Source organism: Castor canadensis, chromosome 18, assembly GCF_047511655.1.
Source record: "Castor canadensis chromosome 18, mCasCan1.hap1v2, whole genome shotgun sequence".
NCBI lineage: Eukaryota > Metazoa > Chordata > Mammalia > Rodentia > Castoridae > Castor > Castor canadensis.
In genome coordinates this window covers 16,275,668-16,300,609 of record NC_133403.1, presented here as the reverse complement: position 1 = coordinate 16,300,609, position 24,942 = coordinate 16,275,668, and the positions used below count along the sequence as shown (strand labels likewise).

The 24,942-nt window shown below is 40.7% G+C and overlaps 1 pseudogene; it reads right to left on the bottom strand.

Moving 5' to 3' along the window:
• Window positions 1–10,070: 10,070 nt before the first annotated feature.
• The window catches only part of LOC109680945 (chromodomain-helicase-DNA-binding protein 1-like), a 38,254-nt pseudogene continuing 23,382 nt past the window's right edge, over window positions 10,071–24,942 (bottom strand).

Below are 24,942 nucleotides of genomic sequence, written 5' to 3'. Positions count from 1 at the left end.
GCCAGGACAACACGAATGACAGGAAAGAGACATTGAGTGCCCCTTGTCCTCATGAGACATGAGTATTCTCATGTGCAATTTGCAAATTATGAAACAAGAAGAGTGATGTCATGCCACAGCATGTGGTCCCCAAGGATTAGTACTTGAGTAGGGGCCTGATCTAGATTTAATATACCCGTTGGTAGAAACATCAGCACAAGCAAGGAATGGTCCTCCAGGCCCAAGTTTAGAATGAATCAGCAGGGGATGAGAATGGAAAGGAACATTACCAATGCATGAGGCTAAGATCAAGAGAGAAATGGAAAAGCACCTGGCTAGGAATCATGAGACCCAGAGTTTAAAGTCCAGTACCATCAGAGAGAAACAGAGAGAGAGAGAGAGAGAGAGAGAGAGAGAAAGAGAGATACATAGACATAGACAAAGTCATAGGCAGAAAGAAGAAATGATTCATTAATTCCATCCTTAATCCTACAAGGGAAAGACTTCAAAATATGGAGTTTTAGGGAAGAAATTCAAGATCCCACAGGCATGAGGAAGTAGTAAGTGACTGGGTCTGAAAACAAAGAGTGACTCCTGGAAGCAATGAGTGGAGGGGTTTCCACAGTCCCTCTTATTCCCTGTTGCCCTACTGCCTGAAATGACCATCACACCTGGACCCTGTGCTCTGTTAGGTCTGTGTCCTGACCAGGTGATGTTTTTTAATGAGGAGTTTCAGTAACCACATGTAGAACCTGGTAGAGTCTACCAGGAGGACAGTGGGCATGGGTCTTATACCTCAGGGATCTGCAAAATACACGTTTAAGGGCTAACAGGCAATATGTACTCACAGCTGCCATAAGGGGGTTTCTAGAGAGAGGTCACCAAAGGTCTCCAGGGTATTCTAAGTGGGAGGTTATTCTTGGTGGGAGTGGGGTCAGGCTGAGAAACATTCAGAGGAGGAATGCTGGGACTTGCTGATCACTCCCCACATGATGTCTCAGGTGTCATCAAGGGAACCATCCCATACCTTGGCACCTCCCTCACTCACCTGGAGATCTGGACACTTCCATGGAGGACTATCTGTATGCAAATGAGCCTGGGCTTGGGGTAGGGGAGTTTTTCTGTGGGTAGATATCATTTGTGTGATCCCTGACTTCTAGTGCTCCCACACACTGTTCTCAATTTTAAATCCATCCCACCAGGTAATAACAGACCAGAGATCTTCACACCTTTCCTGCAGTCAGGTTTGGCAGGAGAGTGAAGCCAGGTCCTCCAAGTAAGGCAATTCATAGAACACACAGTGCCTTCTCATCAGTCTCTGAAATATTCTCATAGAGTACCAGGCAAAAATATTCCTGATCTGTGTCCCCAGATTCCCATGTCCTGGAATAAAACCCTAGACCAGTCTTGGGTGCTTCTTGACCTCTGTTGGTTTCTTATAGTAGTGCAGTGCTGAGATTGGTGATGTAATGGTGGACAGACCACTTTGTAACTTCATTGACTATCAACCTTCTAGGGTTGAGCTACCATCTTTGAGAAGATGATGAAGGTGAGCAGATTCTCCCCTTGCTCATGGTGGGGGGTAGTGGTAATTTTATGGTTAGTACAATCAGCTCTGCCTGCCACTTTTGATCTATGTGGTCATTTGGTGCAGAAAGGTACACTCTCCACAGAATATTGGGTATCTGAGCTGGGGTCTAGACAACTTGGCAAGAGTGGCTGTTTGAACACAGCTGTGTTGTTGAACAGGAGCCTGAGTGGGACTGAGTTAAGGGGAGACCCAGAGGAAATAACTAGAGATTTGTCCCTGCCTCACTTGGCACCTTCTCAGGCTATCACTGTCTTGATCTTTCCCTGGCCCATGAATATGATGTGATTTCTGAGATCAAGGTGCTGCAGTTGGCCTGTATCATCTATGATTTTGACCCCTTCTAGCACTTTGATGCCTGTAGAGGCTCAGTGAGGCTCATAGAAAATGTGGGGAAGGCATTGTGTGCAGTGAGAGTAAATTTGGTTAGCTCCCAAGAGACTGTTCTGCATCCAGATTCACTGACATGCTGGTCCCTGGTGAATGCTGCGTACCTGGGCTTCTACTTCGAGGCAAACAAGGAGATGGAGGGAGAGTTTGCCTCCTGATATCTTCACAGCTGTTCCTTTCTTTAGCTATCAACTACCATGTGAGCTGTAGCCCCTATTGCACTTAACCAACAAGGTCCCCAACAAGCACAGAGGCTTAGGGAAGCACTGGATCAATTAAGTGCCTTTGGATTGGTTGGCAGGCGACAGAGAAGTTTCTGGACTGTAGGCTGGGGGAAATGGTCAAGTAATCCCACCCCATCTAAACCAGCCTTGTAACTAAGCTGAGAGACCTCAATTTCCTACTCTGTTAAATGGAGAAATCCCTCACATGATGTGGGAGAATGAAGTATGGATAGATGATCATGAACCAAGAATGGTACATAAGGCCCAGAGTACACTGGGGAAAAAGGGGTGGGTATATCCATGTGGATTTCCCTCAAGTAAGTTGTCCTCTCTATCCAGACACAAGGCCCCCAAGATGGAGCTCAGAAGCAGCATTACCTCACTCTCCAAGTCCTATAACCAACTTAGCTATGCCTCTGATTTCAGCAGTGGGGACATCAGTAACCAACTCTTTGTGGACCCATCTGGCTCTGCCAGGAACAAACATGAACTGTTTTCTGGTGTCTCTTGATGGACAGGCTGAGCTGCAACCCCATGACCTTCCGCATCTTCCTACTGTCAGCTTTCTTCACTGTCTCCACAAAACAAGCCCAGAATCTCCAGTAAATCAAGGGACCAACTCAATTCTCCCTCTCACGAAGAAGAAAGGACTCAGACAAGCAAGGTGAGATTCAAAGATCATCTCAACCCAAAATGAGGGTTTTTGGGGCAGGACAAATGCATGAATAGGGTGATGACTGAATATTTGTATTTAAAAATTTACTTTCTTGGGAAATACTTGTGCACATAGTATGTAATAGTTTGAAATTTTTACTAAAGTACTGTTTCTACTATAGCTTAGTCATTGTAGACTTATTCACAAACTTTATGTGAAAAATGCAATATTACGGTGAGAAAAATAGAACCAGAAGCCTAAACATTCCCAACCTATGGAAATACGAACTTTATAAAAATACACGAAAAGAGTATGTGAGGAATCTCAATGACATTAGAAGGTTCTTACATGGCTTTATGTGTTGATTGAACCCCATCCCAGCCTCATTGGAGAATTTGGGGTCTGCTTCACTCCTACTCACAGCAGCTCCATGCCCTATGAAAGCACTGTGCAATTGGTAAGAAAACTGATCATCTATCTCATCCATGGAGAAGAAGCCCTTTGGAATACCCCATGGTTTGGAGTGTCCACAGGCCTTTGTGCCTTTTGTGCCTGGATCTCACTGAGCAGAACAGGCCGTCCTGGATCTCACTGTGGTACACAGGTGGCCTTGATTTCAGGGGCTCACGCTGAACACACGATCTCACAGTGTGCTGCTAGTGAACTGGCAAGGGAGGAAGGAGGCTACATGGAGGCCCAGGCAGCTGTTGATCTCTCAGGCCTACAGGGTTCATTACACCTTGGCCATGAATGTTCGAAAAAATTACCTTGATTCACCAGTGTTTCCTGGTATTCATGAAGTTTGGGTGCTGCTAAAAGGTACTTTACTTAGATGAAAGCCCAGAAAATCACTTACACCAGAATGCTTAATATTCATGGGACATAGCCACACTGTGGGTGTAGTTGTGTGTGTGTGAGTGCTTGGTGGTCATAAAGTATTTCCTGTATCAGTGTCTGTTAGGTACTGTGTTTCAAATAATGCAAGGCAGCAATGCTTCCTGGAAGACACTAATTTCGGGTTTGGCTCAACATTGCTATTCCAAAGATCAACTGTAATCTATTGTCTGAGGAGGAAATATTCAACATTCATTGAATATGCCCAGTGTATGTCCAGGTATCATGATACATGTGTCCATGTGCATCCTTGGCTTGCTAGAAATGATTTCAATTCCAGTGATCACTTCAGGCATAGATTCTCTTGGATTAGGGTTTCCTTCCTTACCGGCATAAAGGTGGTAGTGTGACTTCTTTCCAAGAACATAGGTGGAAATGATGTCACTTCACGTGTTTTTCTAAGTTTGATGCTTTTTGAAGCCATGAAAGTGTCCACACAGTAGGGTAATGCCAGGATTGCAGCTCTTGTTGGGGTAATTTTCCACATACAATGAATAGAGGCAGGTTTCATGTTTGTGTGTGTGTACAATACTCATAGCGTCATAGGGTATTAATTTCTTTCCTCTTTCTAATAAATTCTCATAGAACAGACTATTTCACACTCATTGAGTACATCCACTGTTTAGGCATGCAAAAGACTCCTTGAATCAAAATCTCTCTTTAACACTGTGGGAATGGATGGAGTGCTCCAGGGTGTCCTGGTATTCAGTGACTTCTGGTCTTGATCAACTTATTCAGTGGATCGAAGATAAGAAATTAATTTAGTAGACAACAATTAAAATATCATCACTTTGTGTGTGTATGTGTGTGTGTGTGTGATATCTGTTGTTCAATTTTCTGTCACTGATTTGTAGAAATTAGGTTAACTCCCAAAGTCACTTTGAGGAAGAGCCTTGAGTTGCTCTGACTTTCTGTGTTCAGTTCCATGAATGAAAGGTGTACTTTTTTGTCCCTGAGAGAATCTTTGCAGAAATGAATTTCCTTCCCAAGTGCTTCACGATATTCCATAGTTTCTGGTGTTCCTAAAAGGTGCTGTTCTCTGGAGAGATGGTAACAACTTCACTAACTAGGGAATTCTAAGCATTCCTTGACAACATCATGTGTGCCAGTGTATTTCTCGGATCAAAGTGAATGAATTTCTTTCTAGACATGAAGTGAATTCGTGTAGTCACTTTGAGGCTCTTGCCAGCCAGTGTGTGCATTTGTGTGTTTTAATGAAGTTAGGAAGACAGAAGCCTGGAAACACAACCCCCTGGTTCCCAGTGTGCTCTATTTTGCATTACATAAGGGAACATCCTCCTATATGAAGGGAGATGTAGTTCTGGGATTGAAATTGCCTCAATCAATGAAAAGGGAGTTTTCCCAACTGATGGACCTGCAAAGGCCCTGAGGTGTCTTTGCACTCTTGGCCATAAACACTTCCTGTCCTCCAAAATGCGGGTTCCAGCTTGGGAGATCTTTGGAACAGGACAGAAATGTCATCGCACTTGAACCTTGAACAAGCTGATGAAGGAACCTGGAGGAGAAAAGTGATCCTCAGATCAGAAGATCTTGCCAGAAAACTGCCACACAAGTGGCTGGACCTGGGAGAGTGTGGGGCCTTATAGGGTGTGGACTGCTTACCCAGTCTGACCAATCAAGAAAGACTTGGTTGTGATGTCACTGTGGGCTCACTGTCCCTGTCAGTCAGGAGGCAGCTCCTGACTGGCCTGTTGCTATGGCAGCCTGGTCAGTGAAGCAGGAAGAACCTGGAGGAAGGTGTCCCTGTCTTCTGTGGAAGACTTCTCCATTAAGTTGGGCCAGCAGGTACAGCAGGAACACACAGTTGACTTTAGCACATCAGGCTTGGAGGAATCAATTCTTCACCTGCTAGCCTAAGCTACCATGCCCCACGGTTTGGAGTGTCCACAGGGGTTTGTGCCCTTTGCGCCTGGATCTCCCTGGGCAGACAGGCTGCCCAGGATCTCACTGTGGTACACAGGCAGCGTTGATTTCAGGGGCTCATCCTGAACACCTGATCTGACAGTGTGCTGCTAGCAGACAGGCAAGGGAGGAAGGAGTTTACTCAGAGGCCCAGGCAACTGTTGATCTAACATCACTTCTCTGGCCCACAGGGTACATTAAACCATGGGCAACGAAGGTTTGAAGAAATTAACCTCATTCACCAGTGTTTCTAGTTATTCATTAAGTATTGGTACTGCTGAAAGGTACTTTTCTTAAGTGAAAGCCCAGAAATTCAGTTACTCCAAAAGAGTTAATATTCATGGAACACAGCCACTCTACGGGTGTGTTTGTGTGTGAGGGTGTGTGGGTGGTTGTAAAATATTTCCTGGATTAGTGTTGGTTAGATACTCTGCTCCAAATGATCCCAGTCAGAAATGCTTTCTGGAAGGCAGTAATTGTGGGTTTTGCTCAGTTTGCTATTCCATTGGTCAACAGTAATCAATTGTCTGAGGAGGAAATATTCAGCATTCATTGAATATGCCCAGTGTATGTCCAGCTATCATGATGCACGAATTTACGTTCATCATTGGCCTGCTTGATATGATTTCAATTCAAGTGATCACTTCAGGCACAGACTCTGGTGGATTAGGCTTTAGTTGTTCATTGGCATAAAGGTGGTAGTATGTCCTCCTTCCATGAACATTGATGGAACCGATGTCACTTCTCGTGTTTTTCTAAGTTTGATCCTTTTTTACATGCTGAAATTGTCCACTCATTAGGTTAATGCCAGGATTTCAGCTATTGTGGATAACATTCCACATGTAGTGAATATAAGAAGGTTTTCTCTGTGTGTGTGTGTCTGTCTTTATGTGTGTACGTCAGTATTTGTGTGTGAGTGCATGCGTGCATAATATTCATAGTGTCATCATGTATTAATTTCTTTGCTCTTCCTAATACCTTCTCATACTACAAATTATTTCATACTCATTGAGTATATCTGCTGCTTAGGCATGCAGAGGACTCCTTGAATCAAAATCTGTCTTTATCACTGTGGAAAGAGATAGAATGCACCCAGGTGTCTGGTGTTCAATGACTTCTGGTCTTGCACAATGTTGATATTCAGTAGATAGAAGATAAGAAATTCACTTACAAGATAACAATTGGAGTATCACCAATTGTGTATGTGTATGTGTGTAAAATTTATTGTTCAATTTGCCATCACTGATTTGTAGAAATTAGGTTCATTCCCAAAGTCACTTCAAGAAGAGCTTTGTGTCACTCTGACTTTTTGTCTTCAGTTCCATGAATGAAAAGTGTACTGTCTTGTCCCTCCGAGAACCTTTGCAGAAATGAATTTCCTTCTCGAGTGTTTCATTCTATTCCATAGTTTCTGGTGTTCCTGAAACCTGCCATTCTCTTGAGAGTTGGTAACAATTTCACTGACTAGGGAATACTAAGCTTTCCTTGGCTATAGCCTGTGTGTGCCTGTGTATTTCTCAAATCAAAGTGAAGTAAATTCTTTGTTGATGGGAAGTGAATTCATGAGGTCACTTTGAGTCTCAGGCCAGCAGTGTGTGCGTTTGTATGTTTTGTTGAAGTTAGGAACACAGAAGCCTGGAATAACAACCCCTGGTTCCCACTGTGTGACATTTTGCATCCACATAAGTGAATACCCTCCCACATGATGGGAGATGTAGTTCTGAGGGGGATGTTGTCTCATCTGAGGATAAGGGAGTTTTTCTGGGTGATTTAACAGCAAAGGGCTTTAGGTGTTTTTGTACTCACCTCGAAAAAGTCTTCATGTCCTCCAAACTGTGAGTTCCTGATGGGGAGTTCTTTGGAACAAGACAGAAATGTCATGCCAGTTCAACCTTGAACGACTTAGGAGGGAACATGGAGAAGAAAACCAATCCCAAGATCAGAATATCATGCTAGGAAACTACCACACAAGTGGCTGGAGACTTGAGGAGGAGGAGCCTTAGATGGTGTGCTAATGTGGTCTGACCAATGTGCAAAGACTTGGCTGTGATGTCACAGTGGGCTCACCACCCCAGGAACTTGAAGAGTCCTGAGGCAGCTCCTGCCTTGTATGTTTCTATGGCCACCCAGACATCCAAGCAAGAAGAAGCTGGAGGAAGGTGCCCCTGCCTTGTGTGGGAAGTTATGTGGGGCCTAGGGAAATTGGGCAGTTAGATCTGGATCACATGGGTGACCTGAGCACATGAGGATTTGGAGATTCCTTTCTTCAAGGCTAGCCTATAGTACCAGGCCACACGGATTTTAGTGTCTACAGGCATTTGTACCATTTTGGTGTGGAACTCACCAAGCAGAACAGTATGCCCTGGACCTCACTGTTGGTGCACAGGCTGCCTTGATTTCTGCTTCTCATCCTGACTTCCTGATCTCAGGGTGTGGTACTAGCAGACTGGAAAAGAAGGAATGAGGTTACATGGAGGCACAGGCACAGGCACCTGTTGATCTGACATCATTTCTTCTCTGGCCTGCAGTGCCCATTTAACCACAAGCAATGAAAGTTCGAAGAAATTAACATCATTCACCAGTGTTTCCAGATATTCATTAAGTATTGGTACTGCTGAAAGATATTTTTCTAATATGAAAGCCCAGAAATTCACTTACTCCAAAATAGTTAATATTCATGGGATACGGCCACTCTGTGTGTGTGTTTGTGTGTGCAGGCACATGTGTGGTTGTAAAATATTTCCTGGATCAGTGTCTTTTAGATACTCTGTTCCAAATGATGACAGTCAGGAATGCTTCTTGGAAGTCAGTAATTTTGGGTTTTGCTCTACGTTGCTATTCCATAGATCAACTCTAATCAATTATCTGAGGAGGAAATATTTAGCATTGAATATGCCCAGTGTATGTCCGGCTATCATGATGCATGTGTCTACTTGCATCATTTTCCTGCTAGATATGATTTCAGTTCAAGTGATTGCTTCATGCACAGTCTTTGGTGGATTAGACTTTAGTTCTTCATTGGCATTAAGTTGGTAGTATGTCTTCCTTCCAAGAACATTGGTGGAACCAATGTTACTTCATGTGTTTTTCTAAGTTTGATCCTTTTAAAAGTGCTAAGTGTTCCCTCAGTAAGTTAAGGCCAGGATTTCAGCTATTGTGGATAACATTCCACATGCATTGAAGATAGGCAGGGTTCCTCTGTGTGTGTGTGGGGGGGTGTCTTTGGTCTTTGTGTGTGTGTGTGTGTGTGTGTGCATGTGTAATATTCCTAATGTCATTATGTATTACTTTCTTTGCTCCTTCCAATACATTCTCATACTACAGACTATTTCACACTCTTTGAGAATATCTGCTGCTTAGGCATTCAGAAGACTCCTTGAGCCAAAATCTGTCATTAAGGCTGTAGAAATAGATGGAATGCACCAGGGTGTCTGGTGTTCAATGACTTCTGGCCTTGCTAAACGTTGCTATTCAGTAGATAGAAAGTACGAAGTTCATTTACAAGGTACCAATTAGAATCTCACCAATTCGTGTGTGTGTGTCTGTGTGTGTGTGAAATTTGTTGTTCAATTTTCCATCAGTGATTTGTAGGAATTAGGTTCATTCCTGAAGTCACTTGAGGATCAGCCTTGTGTAGCTCTGACTTTTTGTCTTCAGTTCCATGAATGAAAGGTGTACTGTTTTGTCCCTCTGAAAACCTTTGCAGAAATGAATGTCTTTCCCGAGTGGTTCATGCGATTCCATAGTTTCTGGTGTTCCTGAAACCTGTCATTCTTCGAGAGCTGGTAACAATTTCACTGACTAGGGAATATTAAGCATTCCTTGGCTATAGCCTGTGTGTGCCTGTGTATTTCTCAGATCAAATTAATGTAATTTCTTTGTTGACAGGAAGTGAATTCATGTGGTCACTTTGAGGCTCTTGCCAGCCAGTGTGTGTGTTTGCGTGTTTTGTTGAAGTTAGGAACACAGAAGCCTGGAATAACAACCCCTAGTTCCCACTATGGGATGTTTTGTGTCCACATAAGGGAATACCCTCCCACATGATGGGAGATGCAGTTCTCAGAGGGAAGGAAGTTGACTCATCCAACGTTAAGGGAGTCTTCCTGGCTGCTTTAACTGCAAAGGGCTGGAGGTATTTTTGTACTCACCACAAGAAATTCTTCGTGTCCTCCAAACTGTGGGTTTCAGATGGGAGGTCTTTGAAACAGAACAGAAATGTCATGCCAGTTCAACCTTGAATGACTGATGAGGGAACATAGAGGAGAAACGCAATCAGAAGTTCTTGACAGGAAACTGCCACAAGTGGCTGGAGACTGGAAGGGGAGGGGTCATAGAGGAAGTGATTACGTGGTGTGACCAATCAGGAAAGACTTGGCTGTAATGTCATAGTGGGCTCACTGCCCCTGGAACTTGGAGAGTCCTGAGGCAGCTCCTGCCAAGCCTGTTGCTATGGCAGCCCAGCCAGCCAAACAGGAAGAAGCTGGAGGTAGGTGTTCCTGTCTTATGTGGAAGACTTCTCTTTTAATTGGCATCTAGGTGATGAGGCAGGTATTGCAGGAGTGCATGGGTGACCTGAGCACATCAGAATTAGGGGATTCCATTGTAACAAACAAAATTCCCTGAGTTCAACCCCAGTTCAAACCAAAAAAAAAACAAAAAGCAAAAAAAACAACAAATAAAAATCTCAACTCTGATCCTGGGTGTAGTTAATAATGCAGACATCCTTTTTCTTATGTTCCACTTCTTTTTCCCTCTTCCTCTCCTCTATTAGGTTCTTTCTCATGGTTGCTGCTTCTTGTCTTTTCTTCCATCCATCCTCCAGTTCTTCTGGGCTCAGTGTGTGCTTCCTTTTGATAAGCCCCTCCACAAGGCCTGTAGTAAGAATCTTAGGGAAAAACACCCAGAACCAGAAGGTCAGAAACCACCTGTTCTTCTGTGAATCTCATTGATTGCTAAGCACTCTGTACAGAAGCAATATACTGAGTATTGCAAAAACCATGCATCTCCAAGCCACCTTGTGTGGTGGGGAATATTGGTAAGACATTTCAATTTGCTATTCAGGTGATACATCTCATAGGCAAGATGGCCATTCTGTGCTAAACTCAGCCAAAGTTCTGACATGGTTGTTAGAGTTGTTTTGATTAATTTCATTAGGAACAAGGTACTGTAAAATAGAACATTTGTTCCATGATTGAATACATGCACAAATCCATTTTTAGTTTAGCCTATTTTAATTCCAATCTTTCTAAAAATGGATTACATAATTTCTTTGCAAATGGAATAGTTCAATATCATTGTAATGATATCTTGCATTTAGTGAGCACACAAAGGCATCAAACTCTGTGAACATTACATGTATCATTTATGAGCTATCTTCTGTTAATGGCTTAGGGTCTCCATTCTCAGCAGCAGGATTTGATGGTCTCTTCAGGATGGATTAGAGGAAGAAGGAAACTTTTATCTGCATCAAATCACATGATACATTCACCATGTTCATGTTTTTATGACAATATTTTACAATTTTATATTATATTTCAGTTAATTTATTACATACAACAAACATGTACTTACTTAATCTTAGCAACATTTTTTTCATTCTCTTAAGAAGAAAGTTTGAAAGAATTTATGCTTTTACATAAATTAACAGTTCTTGCACTTCCTTTCTTTTAGAGTGAATAGCTCTCTTCATTTTGTTTCTCCAAAAGTTTTCTGAAGTCTCACCAGTTGTTCAAATATTTTTCTATCTTCCATACTGTGCTCTTTAGAATTATTTTTGCCTTCAAATAGGTACATGTGGTTTTCTAAGAACATAAAACACAAAGAGAAATATTAGACATTGAAAAATAGATTACTGTTAATCAAAGCAATAACTGGGGTGAACAAGAGAGCAGCCGCACTCTAAATATACTAAGACCTGCTTGTGACAAAGGGATTTCATTTCACACAAGTGGGCTTGGGTTCCACATGTAGGTCCCATACATTCACTTTTAAAAGGACAAAACATGCCTTAAAACTGTTTTAGTCCATGTAAATAATTTGTGGATCTCTGCTGACTCAAATTTCTCATTCATTCCACAGCTATTCCTCAGCACAAATCTCACTGATTTTAAGTATATATTCCATATATACTTTTAATACTCAACCTTTTTCCCCTTTTTACAATACTAAAAAGAACAAGTGATAAATCTATGAGAAAACGAAAAATCACAAACACAATCTCTAGGATTTGCAATATTCTTTACAGATTTCTTGATGTACCTTCATAATCCTCACCTCAATCCTGGGTAACTAACCTCATGTGTGAAAAAGGGAAAATGAGGCTCACACAGTAATTAAGGGATGCCTCAACTTTCACTGTTAATAAATGGAAAAGGCAGGACTTTCTGATTCCAATGACTGAGTGCTGTTTTCATTACATTACTGTCCACAGAAAAGCAAAATTGAAGCAAGCTAGGAAAAAATAATTATGGTAATAAGAATAAGTACAATAGTGTAATCTTCAGTAGCACTTTCTGCTATCAGAGCACTTTCACACTTATCAGCACGTTTGATTTTTGCAACTGTGTAAGAGGGTAAAGCAGACATTAGTAGCATCATTTTACAGATGAGGACACAAGGACTCAATGAGGATGAGTGATTTGCCTTGATCATGAAGCAAGGGATAATCATCCAAGACCAACAATCACAGACAGGTAAGATAATGATTTGACAGTGAAGAGTATTTAATTGCATATGTTACCAAATAATGTATTTTCACAGCATTATGAAATCAGCTATAAGTATGTTTTCTCTAGAGAATATGAAAGCAAAACATTTTCATTCTCAAGAGATCAATTTTTTCACACTTGTGTTCAAGTCTAACCTGCTGTAATTCTAATTGGCATTTGCTAATTAAATCAGCAGGGGGCTTCCAGTGAGGCACTCTATCAACAAGTGAGGAAGGAAAAGATCTCAGAAGTGTCAAATAAGATCAACATACATAGCTTCATACTGCATAAAGTTCTCAACTTATAATGCACACCTGCTTTTAAAAAATGTGGTATTCAAGATAAAGCAACCCTGCTTTATGTATTATTGCTGCTTTAATTTCCAGTGTCTCATTCTTTTACACTGTTTTTATTTGCTCTCCCCATCTTAATTCTGTAACCAAGAGAAGGTCAGTGCTTGCAGATCTAAGCTGTCTCTACATCCTCTCAGTGGACCATCTACTACACAGGAAGCCTAGACCCATTCATAACAAGACAATAGACCCAATTTTAATGCAACAAGGGACTCCTTTCTGACAGTTGGACTATCTGACAAAATATATGATGTTTTCAAGCAGTTGGATTAGCTAAGAAATATAATCCTGTTTCTGAAAACATTGCAATTTTATTTTGTTCTAGGAAATGTTAGGAAAATAGGCTGGAATTAATTAAGGTGCATGCAGAAATGGATGTAAGCTTTGGTATTTAAGAAAATCAACTATAACTTAAAAATAGGACCACATACATCTATTACTTCCCTTACATGAAACCTCTAAATTACAGTAAAAGGATGTTTAAAAAGGTGAATGAGATAGTGGTTAGATGAGAAAGTTCAATAGCTGTTTGCAAAGTGGAAAGTGGCTGGGGGGATATTAGATTAAGAAGAGTTGTGGAAGTAATACAACCTAATCCTTGGCTGACTATGGAAACAGAGAGCCTCCCAAGCCTCCAAAACCTTAGGATTCACAAGTACAGGGCACCATGAGGTAGGGGAGCTGAGAAATCAGTACACAAAGCAATGGGACAGCCCAGCCAGACTTGCCCCATGGAGTCAGTGTAAACAAACTGGTTTACTCCAACTCCCACCTCTTCCATGGAAGATATGAGAATATTCATCTCTGGAAAAAAACGAGTTTCCCAGTAAAAAGGCTTCAAATACAGGTATCTGGGAATGCTGCCTCACCAACCAGCCATGCTCGCACCAAACACCAGGGCCCATTTACCTGCTCACAGCAGAGCTGTCATCAACTACATGGCACTTTATGAGCACTTACAGTCATGCAGCCCAAGGATATCAGACAGTTCAGAAAAGCTACCAAAAAGAACAAGAGATTTCAAAACAAATTTTTTAAAAAGAGCAAGTTGAAATTGGAGGGGAAAAGACAATGCAGTGGACAGAAGAATCATTTTTTAAGAAACTATAATAAAGGTCCTTGGGGAAGATTCAGGGAGAATATTAGGCCCTCAAAATAAGAGCAGGATACAATTAAGAAAAGCAAAGAACAGGAATGTATTTATGAAGAATGTAAATGGGATTTTATTATAAAGAACTTAAATATAAAACATGATAGAAGTCAAAGAGCAGTGTCATGCAGAACAATGCCAACAGCCTAAATCCCATTGTCTCCAGATATCCCATAAAAACCACACACATCAACAATGTTGACAAAACCACACCAATCCAGGCCTACAGCAAAATTAGGTGTTAGGAAATACTATAAATTTCCATTGGCAGGTAAGTAGAGAAATAAACACCCCAAACCAGCTGAACCAGTTGGGAAGGCAACAGTAGAATGGTGAGTCAGGTAAAGACTGAATAGGAGGAAAAGCAGTGGGGTTGTAATAGTGTCAGACAGATGAAATTCACCCCATCAAAGGAGGGTTTCACCTGCTGGATGACAGCATTGGCTACTGAGAAATTAAAAGGAAAGAACTAAAAATAGATGCAATCAGAAATTAGGGATAACACTGCTTTTGGGGGCTGGGGGAGAGACAACTTAGAACGAGGAGACATCCTTTAACATTTTTTTGGCAAAGGGAGAAAAGAAAGCACATCATGGAAATTCCTAGAGAAACAAGAGAACTCACATCCAGCCCACTCCCACCACAGAAAGAAAGCTCCATCTAGCAAAGGCAGAGTTCTTTTCTGCATGGGCAGGACAAAGAATGCTTGAATTAAGAAGCCCAGTAAAATTCTATACTCCTTACCCTAGTCCATATGACTTCCTGCTCCTGCTGGCACAGGAAATCAGTCACTTGAAAATAACCGGGAGACACTAAGAAACAGTTCCATACACAGTTACTTCAATAAAACAAAAAACCATTTCAAATGCAAAATTCAAATATTCAGAATAGAAAAGGACAAGAAAGCAAAATGTTGACCAAATTCAGAGTAAGGAAAAGAGAAAATCACCTTCTTCACACAAGAAGTCCTGTGGAGGTAAATGGCACATGACACAGCTTGCACTGTGAGTGAGCACACAGTGAGACCTCAACTGACAAAGTAAGTCATTCTGCCCAAAAAGAACATCACTATGTGTAGAGCATCCTTGTAAAGACACAGGCCTGAGAAGATACTTGGAATGGCACAAAGGTACTCTTTGAGGTTCAGATGAACATAAGCATTAATATAATGATTTTGGTTCAAAGTTCAGCTACAAAGGAACAGTTAGATCTTTTCCAGTTGGTCCAGGAAGAGTTCTTGGACCAAGCAAATCTATAACAGTATGCCCAAGATAGCATTAGGACTGGGTGGGAAAGAGGTCCTGGGCACAGTCTCTCCATGAGACACATATCACTTATGCCCTAGCTTGGGGTGACTATGCCATGTGCTCTACCTGGGCACCCAACTCACTTCCTTCCTCTTGCTCTCTGCTCCCACTGAATTCTGTGGTTTCCCCCAGGATGGTGCTGCCCTCAGAGTAGAGCAGTCTATCCAAGCCAAATTGGAGAATCTGCTTAGCTTGAATGGAAAGAACAAAAAAGTCCAGTTAGTTTTTATGAAAGTAAACATCAGGGTGTGGGTGATTTGTTAAATGGCTAAGAGACTCCAGGTACATTCCTTCCCTGACAGCCTTTCTTCTCCACCAAATGACACTTACCAGGCAGTTTAAAGATGATGGGTAAGAAAAGAGGATAAATGATGAACAGAGCTCTTGACTTCGACAGTTCTCCATAACAACAGAAAAATTTGTAAGCCTCCATTTGCTGGTAAGAATAACAGTAATTTTCATCATTTCCATTAGCACTTCTCACTAACTTTTTCTCACAGGTATTCCCAGCAGCTACAAGTGAAATCAGAGACCCCATTAGCTGCTTTCTAACTTTTCCACAGCCAAATCTCTTAGAAAGAGAAGATTCTGCTAAGTACTGTGACTCATCATATGCTGACTCTTTTCCTTTGGCAATTTGCTTCCTATCATGATGCTCTATGGAAATCACCATGGCTAAGACAAGAGATAATTCCTGGTCACCAGACCCAAAGGCTATTTCTTAGTCTGAATTTTCTTGACACTCCTAGTACTCATCATCCTGCTCTCTCCCCTTATTCCTCCCTACAACTCCCTCAACCTGTTCCCCTATGGCTATCAGAACCACTCAGAAAGCCTCAATAGCATTTCCTGCCTTTCATTTGCAGCTTCCAACTTTATGCTTCCCTCAGCACAATCTCTGAAATTCTGAGCCAAGTTGAATTCACATTGTGGGTCCTCATCTGTACCTTACCCTTTCAGACTGGATTAACCATCTCAAGATTATTTATTTTATAACTTGGAAAGGTTATGTGAGGTTAGCTCACATAAGCATAAGCATACCTGGATATGTCTACACTTTTGCTATACATAACCAAGGCAACTGGCTTTCTTTGGTATTTGGTTACAAAAATAGTGGAGAGTGAACTATTTATAACTATTTAGGTAAAGATTAGTCCCTACCACTACCCTCTCTTCAGCTTCCTTATATTTGTATCTTATATTTATTCTTGCTCACATACAATGTGTTGTATTGCTCACATACAATGCTCACATACAATGAGAAGCAGTATATTATAGCAACAAGAGCATGTGGCTGGAGTTTAAAGAGTGCTTAGATTTGGAATCCTACATCTGAATGAGCTTGGGCTAACTACTTAAGATGAAGAAAAAGATAGTGCTACCTCATTCTGTTATTATTCACTGAAACAACTGGAAAAGAGCACTTCAGAAAATATGGAGCATATAGTAGGCATGCTGTAAGTGCTCACTCAGTAAATAATCATGTGAAAACAAAAAACACAGCCTGCCTTGCCATCATAATGGATGAACAAGCACAGAATATCACTGTTGGTAGCAACAGAAATGGAAAAAGAAAAAAAAAATTCCACACCTATACCTCTAAGATGGACGACAAACAAACAAAACAGCATGGTTTACATCTGTTCAATGCCAAAGTGTAAAACCACCATTAGCCTTTGGATATGTGTGAGAAAACTGCTGGTTATTAGGAGTAATTGTAAACTTGGTAACTCAACTACCTGTAGCACTGTGTAATGCTTCCCTTTCCTATATGTATATTTGATAAGTTAGTCCTTTTAAAGCATGGTTTTCCTTGCAAACTTTTCTAAATGAAAGCCTTTCACTTTTTCTGTGACTCTTTCCCAAACGATTATTTGTGTTTCTATTGCATTTTTCTTTCTTTTCTTTTTCTTTTTTTGGTCTATATGCTAGACAAATGCTCTACCCAAGCCACACCCCTTTCATGTTGTATTCTTACTACAAACTATATTTACTAAAGCCAACATTATACTCACTATCCTAACTCTACCCTTCCTCCTACACCTCCTCTCTTCCTAATTCTATTCTCACCACATAGACTTAAAGGCTCATAGCTGTGTTGGAGGGTCTAGCCGCCCATTTGCCCACTTCAAAACAGTAGCCAGTTCCTGTCAGTTCTTCTCTGTAATGTTCCTTACAGCAGACATTTTCATGCTACTGCACTTGCCAGACATTTATTACTTACTTCATGCCAGGAACTTTCCAGAATCCTTGTAGTTTATCTCTCTGCACCAAGGCTTTCAAAAGGACCTGGATATATTATACCACAGGTTCTAATTTTAACTCAATGGCTCATATATAATAACTGTAAGCCTCTTCCAAAAAGGACCTCTCTCTAGAATTATCCAAGACATCATTTGGCTCCCATCTAAGTTTCTCTTCCTCAAGCAATTAACTGTCATTATTTCATCTCTTTTTCCAATAGCCCAGTTTTGAATTACTGATCTTGTTTGCCTGCTTTGAGTATGATGTGAGTGGCATAAATAACTGATCAAAGGACCTGGGATTAAGAAAGAGATATGGAATTAAGTGCCACTGATTATGTCAAGTTCTGTTTTTAAATTTAGTTCTCTTAATTGCCTCATAAGGTAAAAAGTGGCATCCTCATTTTTACAAAAGTAAAAAAGAAAGTAAGTCTATAAGATTAAGATATCTTCTGGAAAGCCAGGTGTGGTAATTCACTTCCGTAACTTGTGCTATTTGGGAGGTGGAGGCAGGATCATGAGTTTGGGGCCAGCCGGGACAAAGTTAGTAACACGCTACCTCAGAAACAAAATAAAGGGCTGGGTGATGCAGTTCAGTGGTATTGTGCTTGCCTAGCATGTGTTAAGCCCTAAGTTCAATACCCAGAACCACAAAAAACTTTAATAAATAAAAACAAAAGGGCTGAGGCATGGCTCAAGTGGAAGACTGCTAGCCGAACATGCACCAGGTCCTGGGTTCAATTCCTAGTGCTGACAAAAAAGTATCTACTTTAGATCACACAGTCAATGAGTGATGAGGCTTAGATTTGAATCCAAGCTAGATGTCTCAAAGCTGGTTCTCTTTATTCTATAATCTACTGCCTTCATGTACCACTCTCATTTTAGCTCCTCCCACACCTTCCATGTGTCAGTGCTATGGTGGGTATGAGTTAGGTCAGGGAATGAATGTGTAGTTGAGGAGAGTGGGTGGTTAATGCTGACACATTCCACTTACATCCTCACTCAGAGAGCACTGGCCTCAAAGCAAGGCTTTCCTAAGTACAACTGTGTATTCTACATGGAGGTCAGCATCAGTTGAAGGTTTCTTGGGTCCCAGAGTAAAATGGCTGGCTTCTATGATCATGTTGGTGAGCTGCAGTTGGGAGGTGCTTTCCTATAGATGATTTCTTCCATGGTGTCTCAGCCAATTAGTTGAATAACTTTAACAGACCTGAACATAAGACAAATGATAGCAGTTGTGATAAGCATCTGCAAAGCTGGGGAAAAGTGTACCAGGTAGGTACACCTAACAGGAAGCCAAACTAAGTATCACACACACACACACACACACATGGTACAATTAAAAGGATATCTTTAGACTAGGGCTGTAACTCAGTAGTAGATAACACATGTAATGCCCTGGGTTTCATCTTCAACACCAAAAGAAAGACATTGTGTCATTTAGACCTGAGCATTTGCTATAGGGAACTGGTCTCAAATTCTCTCTGAATTCTCCAAAAAGTCAAGGAGAGGATGAGGAGATGACAATAAGTGGGATACCTCATCCCTGGCTAAGGAAAATCCCTAGCAGATACATATTGTCTTCAGGTCGAAAACACTCATCTTTTGGTGAAGTTCCAGACCACTTTTAGCCCACTTTTTAATTGAGTTAATCCCTAACTCAAGAAGCATCTTTTTAAATAAGTTAAATCCATTTATAATTTGATCTTTATCTAATAACGTAAGTTGGGAATAATAACATGACCCACCCAACACAACTCCAGGAGTCAGCAGCAAAGCTGGGACAAGACCTCTTGGTCTCTCAACTCCCTGTTTGGTGCTGTCACCAGGACCCCAGCCTAGGCAAGCCAAGGATGAAAGAAAATGATTCTCACTTGTTCTTCCAATCTGGTGAGCCCTGGCAACTCCTTGCAAGTAATTCTGAGGATTAAAATCACTCTTAGAAAAAATAATGGTATCTGTTGCCATTATGTTCATGCCAACTCCAATTAAACCAAGGCAAAATGGAGTGTGAGCAGCAGTACAGAGATGAGGAACTGGGAAACAGACTCAAGGCTAGGCTAGTAAACTGAAATTGGCCAAACAGACTAACAGACTGGCTTCATCTTTCAAACCAACACCTCATCACCAACTCCAGAGTCCAGTGGTCCCTGACTTCACATTGCCTGAGTGGGGAACATCTAATTACTGAGTATAAAAGAATGAAGAGATTGGGGGATAATAGCAAAAGAGGATGCCTAAGTTAGTGCAGTGAAGTTACTTTAAATCTCTCTGCTTAAAAACCTCATTGAATTTTGCTTAGAATAGTCTTCCAAAATGCTCTTTCAGAAAACAGCTCTACACATGAGAGGCCTGCTGTGGGCATTAGTAAGAGAAGAGCATTTGATTACACTTATGAGCTAACAAGCATAGGGGATGACACATTCTCTAGCAGAGTGGGAAACAACCTCCCTCTGATTGGAGAAAACCTAGAAACTATTTCTGTACTCATGTCTACATTAATCAAAGTCAATACAACATACCAACTCAAGACAAAAACAGGCCATGAAAAAACCTCTGGTCTTTCTTCTGAACTGCAGGACAAAGACTGAGGAGTGACTGGTTGCAGGAATTAAGAGAGCCACAAAGGCAAATTACAACCTTCTCTTTGACTAATGTGAAAACCAGTACAAAATGGACTCACTCTTGCCAGGGTCATTAAAACACATTGTTAAAACCAGAGAGCCTACAAGGGCTTGTTCCAAGGCCCTGAATTAAGGACTAACTTTGAAGACTACTCACAGCTGGATTTCAAGATAAGTTATGCAAGAACATTCTAATTAAAGACTTCTCCTAATAGTAAAGTCGGAATGAAGAGATAATAATGGCTGAGTACTGAAATGATGTTATAACCAACAAAGATAGCTACACACATGCTTTGTTTACTGTGTGCCAACTGCTGTAGTGACACTTTGCATGTATTAACTCTTCTACACCTCACACAGCCCTGAGTCCTTGCACCATTTTGTATATATTGAAATGGAAAAAGAGATCAAGGGATTTACGTGAAGTTGCACAGCTAGAAGATGAAAGAGCTAGGACTCAGTCCCCCAAGAGCTGGCTCCTATTCATTCATTCTTTCTTTCTTTCATTTATTTATTGAATTCAGGTCTCCTTAATATGTTGACCAGGTTGACCTCAAACTCTTGGGCTCAAACTATCTGGAACTACAGGTCATATACCACACCTGGCTCCATAACCAGTGTTTTCATCTGTTATACTCTAATACTTCCCAGGCACTTATTTCACTTAAAAATATCCTCCATAAAAATTATCTTCTGCTGGGCACAATGTCTCATGTCTATAATTCCAGGTACTTGGGAGTCAGAGATCATGAAGACTGCAGTTTGAGGCTATCTTGAACAAAAAGTTTGTGATATCCAATATCAATTTATAAGCCAGACATGGTGGCTGTTATTTCCAGTATGCAGAAGAACACAGGTAGGAGAATCATGTTCTGAGGCCAGCCCAGGGAAAAAACATGAGACTCTACCTGAAAAATATCTAAAACAAAAAGTAATGGAGGTGTTTTTTAAGTAGTAGAACACCTGCCTAGCCAGTGTGAGGCCCTGAATTCAAATGCCAGGAATGCAAAAAAGTCCGGCCCTTCATCATTACAGGTGATTTTTTAAAAAATTATTACTATTTTTGGTGCTGGGGGTTGAACCCAGGGCCTTGCACACACTATGCAAACATTCTATCACTGAGCTATACCTCCAGCCCTTGGGTGTTTTGTTTGTAAGGGATTCATGAGCTCTCATTGCCACCTTGTGGCAATATGACTCAATCACAGAAGTATTTGAAAGTTGGAAGGAAACCTGTTAAATACAAAAGTGCTGCAAAACTGTAGCAAAAACATGATAGCAAACATGGCAGTGTTGTGTAAAAAGTTAATATCTAGGACTGTTTCAGATCTTATAGGATCTACACTAAGTCCCCACACATATTAACTGAAAAGCAGAGACTTCTTTCTTCACAACTTCAAACACTTTGAACATAATACTGTTCTCCAGGCAGAACTCTTTTAAAGCACAAAATGAAATGATTACACAATGCTATAATGCAGTTTCCCTGATCCTTAATACTCCCTTGAGACAGCAGATCACATGAATGGTGGCTGAGATGCAGGGTGTCATCTGTGACCTTAGAAGAGAATGAGGCCAAATGAATCTGTTAACTTACATTATTATTTTTTTAGAAAGGTAAGACAAACACTGATGATCTTATGGTTAAGGATTATATCTAAAACTTCTTTCATACACTCTTACAGTTCTGAGCACTGAATAAATGCTTCTTAAATAAGACTGAACTCTCTTTTCATTGAGATATTGATCACTCTTTAATATGCAACACACATTCCTTTTCTGTTCCTTGTCTATTCCACCAAGATTTAGGCAAAATGAAGATAATGAAACTAAAATTATGAGTTCAAAACTTAATTTAGGCTCTCTACTCAATCCAGGATGTAAGAAAAATTTCATTTCCCAAAATTGATTTCAAATTATTTGATAGTACATAAAGTACTCCGTTCCTATTACATACAGCACCACAAATTTCATGTATAGTATTTATGATTTAAGTTGCATAGAGACACAGTCATAAATAATTCTAAATAGCTGGAATTTTCCTTGCAATCACATTTTAAATAACAAGGTATCTGTTAAGCTTGTAAAACACTATTCCTAGGGCACTTCTGGAGGAAGAGCAAGTAGCAAAGAGGCCTTCAAATTTACCGAATTCATGGTGGAAGCAATTCACTGCTAGGGATAAACTCAAAGGAATGTAAGTCAGCTTACAATAAAGACACCTGCACACCCATGTTTATTGCAGCACTATTAGCAATCACTAAGGTATGGAAACAGCTAAGATGCCCCACTACTGATTAGTGGATTCAGAAAATGTGGCATTTATGTACAATGAAATTTTATTCAGCCATAAAGAATGAAATTTCATTGTTTGCAAATAAGTGGATGGAACTGAAGAAGATCATCTTAACTGAAGCTAGTCCCATTCAGAAAGCCAACAGCCGCACATTTTCTCTCATATGTGGAATACAGACCCAATACAAATACAAGAGATATGAAAAACAGGTCACACTAAAGGGGGGTCACTAACGAGAGAGGGAGGGTAAACGAAGGAAATTAAGAAGCTGAATGTTAGGGAAAATGCCGATCACAAAGAAAGCTCACGAGAAAAATCTCACGTTCATAGAGCAAAGTTTAATGGCAGGCCCAAACTTTCTGGCTGGCTGGGGAAAAGAATGGCACAGCAGTGAACCTGGGTGAGGAGTGGCTTTTTTAGAAGGGGAAGGTTAAGGAAATTAGCTCATGCGCAGTACTCTCTGGCAGGGGTGGGGCTGTCTTACAGTGTGGGAATTTCTCTTAAGAGGGGGGGCTGCCATTTTGGCTGATTAACAAAATGGAAAAATTATTACTCCCTCATTCCCCAGTGTTTTCTTTAACAATGATGAGGGTAAGAACTGAGGATCAGGAATTGGGGTGAAGCATCAGTCTCTTTAGCTACTTCCTCCTGGGAGGGAGCATTGTATGGGGTTGGATTCTCAGGCTCCTGCATCTCTGGTTAGGGCCTGTCCACAAAGACAAAGGGTGTCTTTAAATTCTTGTGGCAAAACTCTCTTGGGTAGTTGTTGTGAAGTGTTTGTGGAACCTTTAAAGGCAAATAGAAGCTGAGTATAAGGATGCAGGTTAAATGTAACACTTTTGGATAAAAGAGAAATTTAGCTCATCATTTCACATAAACTGACACTTTTAACGCTATAAATGTTTGTACCATATTTAGATAAAGTCTAGACCCTGAACACAGTTATAAGGTGGTCATTTAAGAGGACCTTGCATGAGCAAATACATAAATGAACTCTGGTTTAGTAGTACTTGAAGTCTGACAAGATCAACAGAAAACACAAATAACTTCTTTGATAAAATCTTTTTCTGTAACTGTTTTTTGTAGATGTTACTCAGAGCAGAACAATATTAAGATAACCTTGTTATTTTGTAGACATAGAGAATGTGATTTTAGTTTGACATGACCCTAAAAATCTTTTAGGCAACTCTTAGATTATATTCAACTTTAACTTTATCACACATAGAAGCTTTTTATTATACACTTTTAAAACTTACTCAGTCCTTTATATAACATACTAAACCCTTTGATGGCTTGTCTTTATCCCTCCTATTTGAAACAATCTTTAGGATAAATTCTTTGTTACAAAATCCTTTCTCATCTAAAAACATTTTTTCCTTTAATTTCTCAAAAAATACATTCAATTCCTATCTATATCCTTTCCAGTTGTTTACTTTACAACATGTATTTTAAAATTAACTTTTATAAAAATTTTAAATTTATTATGTAGATTGGAGTAACTAATTAGTAGCCCTTGTTTTAAGGAATTTATGATAGGCATAAGGCCTTGTCGTCCCTCAGGCTTGAGGGGATATTGTTTTGGGTGTGGAAACTGTGAGGGGTTTTTGAGTTTTATTTGAATAGGGAGAGCTGTCCAGTCTCACCCTGCACTCATCTCATCAGTCCACATTGTGGAATCTATTTGTACCTGAAGGAAGAGGCAGCAGAAATAGCTGCCTGGGGAGAGAAGAATTTGAGTTTTAGTTGTGATAGTAAATCTTGTCCCAGCAGGGACATTGGAATTTTAGGTACTATGAGGAAAGAGTGACAGAAGAGGAGGTCTCCCCAAGAGCAGGCCAGAGGCTGGATAAAGTAGTGCTCTAAGGGCTAGCCAGATTTGCCCTGAACAATAACTTTTGTCATTGGACCAGGGACCTGGGGATAAAGGTAAAACAGAGAAATAAGCTCCACTGTCTAGCTGGAAAATGAGCTTTTGGGTTTTTTTGTCATAATGGCTACCATGAGGCTCCTCAACATCAATGCCAGGAAGTAGACTGTGGACAGGGGGCTGGGACCCATCAATCCATAGGAGGTGGCATCTTGCCTTCCATCCAGAGATGGGGCACTTAGACCTCCAGTGGTTACTTTTGCAGAGAGGGCAGGGTCCTTGTTGGGGGCAGGGCTGTCTCCCTGGCTGTCCCCCTTAAGCATTCTCTGCAGAAATGTCCCTCCTGTCCACCATGGTACAAACTCGAGATGTAGACCTCAGATGAGTGGGGGCAGCAATGAGGTCATGTCTTTTATCTTTCTCTTTGTTAGTAATGTCCTGGTTATAACATACAGACATGGCTAGTTCTATTAGTTGATCCAATGACTTTTCTCCTTAAACCACAGACTGAGTTTTCTACAAATATGTGGGGCTGATGGTTAGAAATTTATCTTTAAGGAGAACATCTCTCACCTGTGACTCTGGGTCCATCATGGTATGTTTTCTGATAGCATCCTTAAGATGTTGTAGAAATGTAAGGGGATTTTCTTTAAGGAGTTGCTGTAAAGCAAAGTTGTTATTTTATGTTGACACCTGAAACTCTGGAGATCAGGTCTCTGAACTGTTCTGGGCCTCAGTTTCC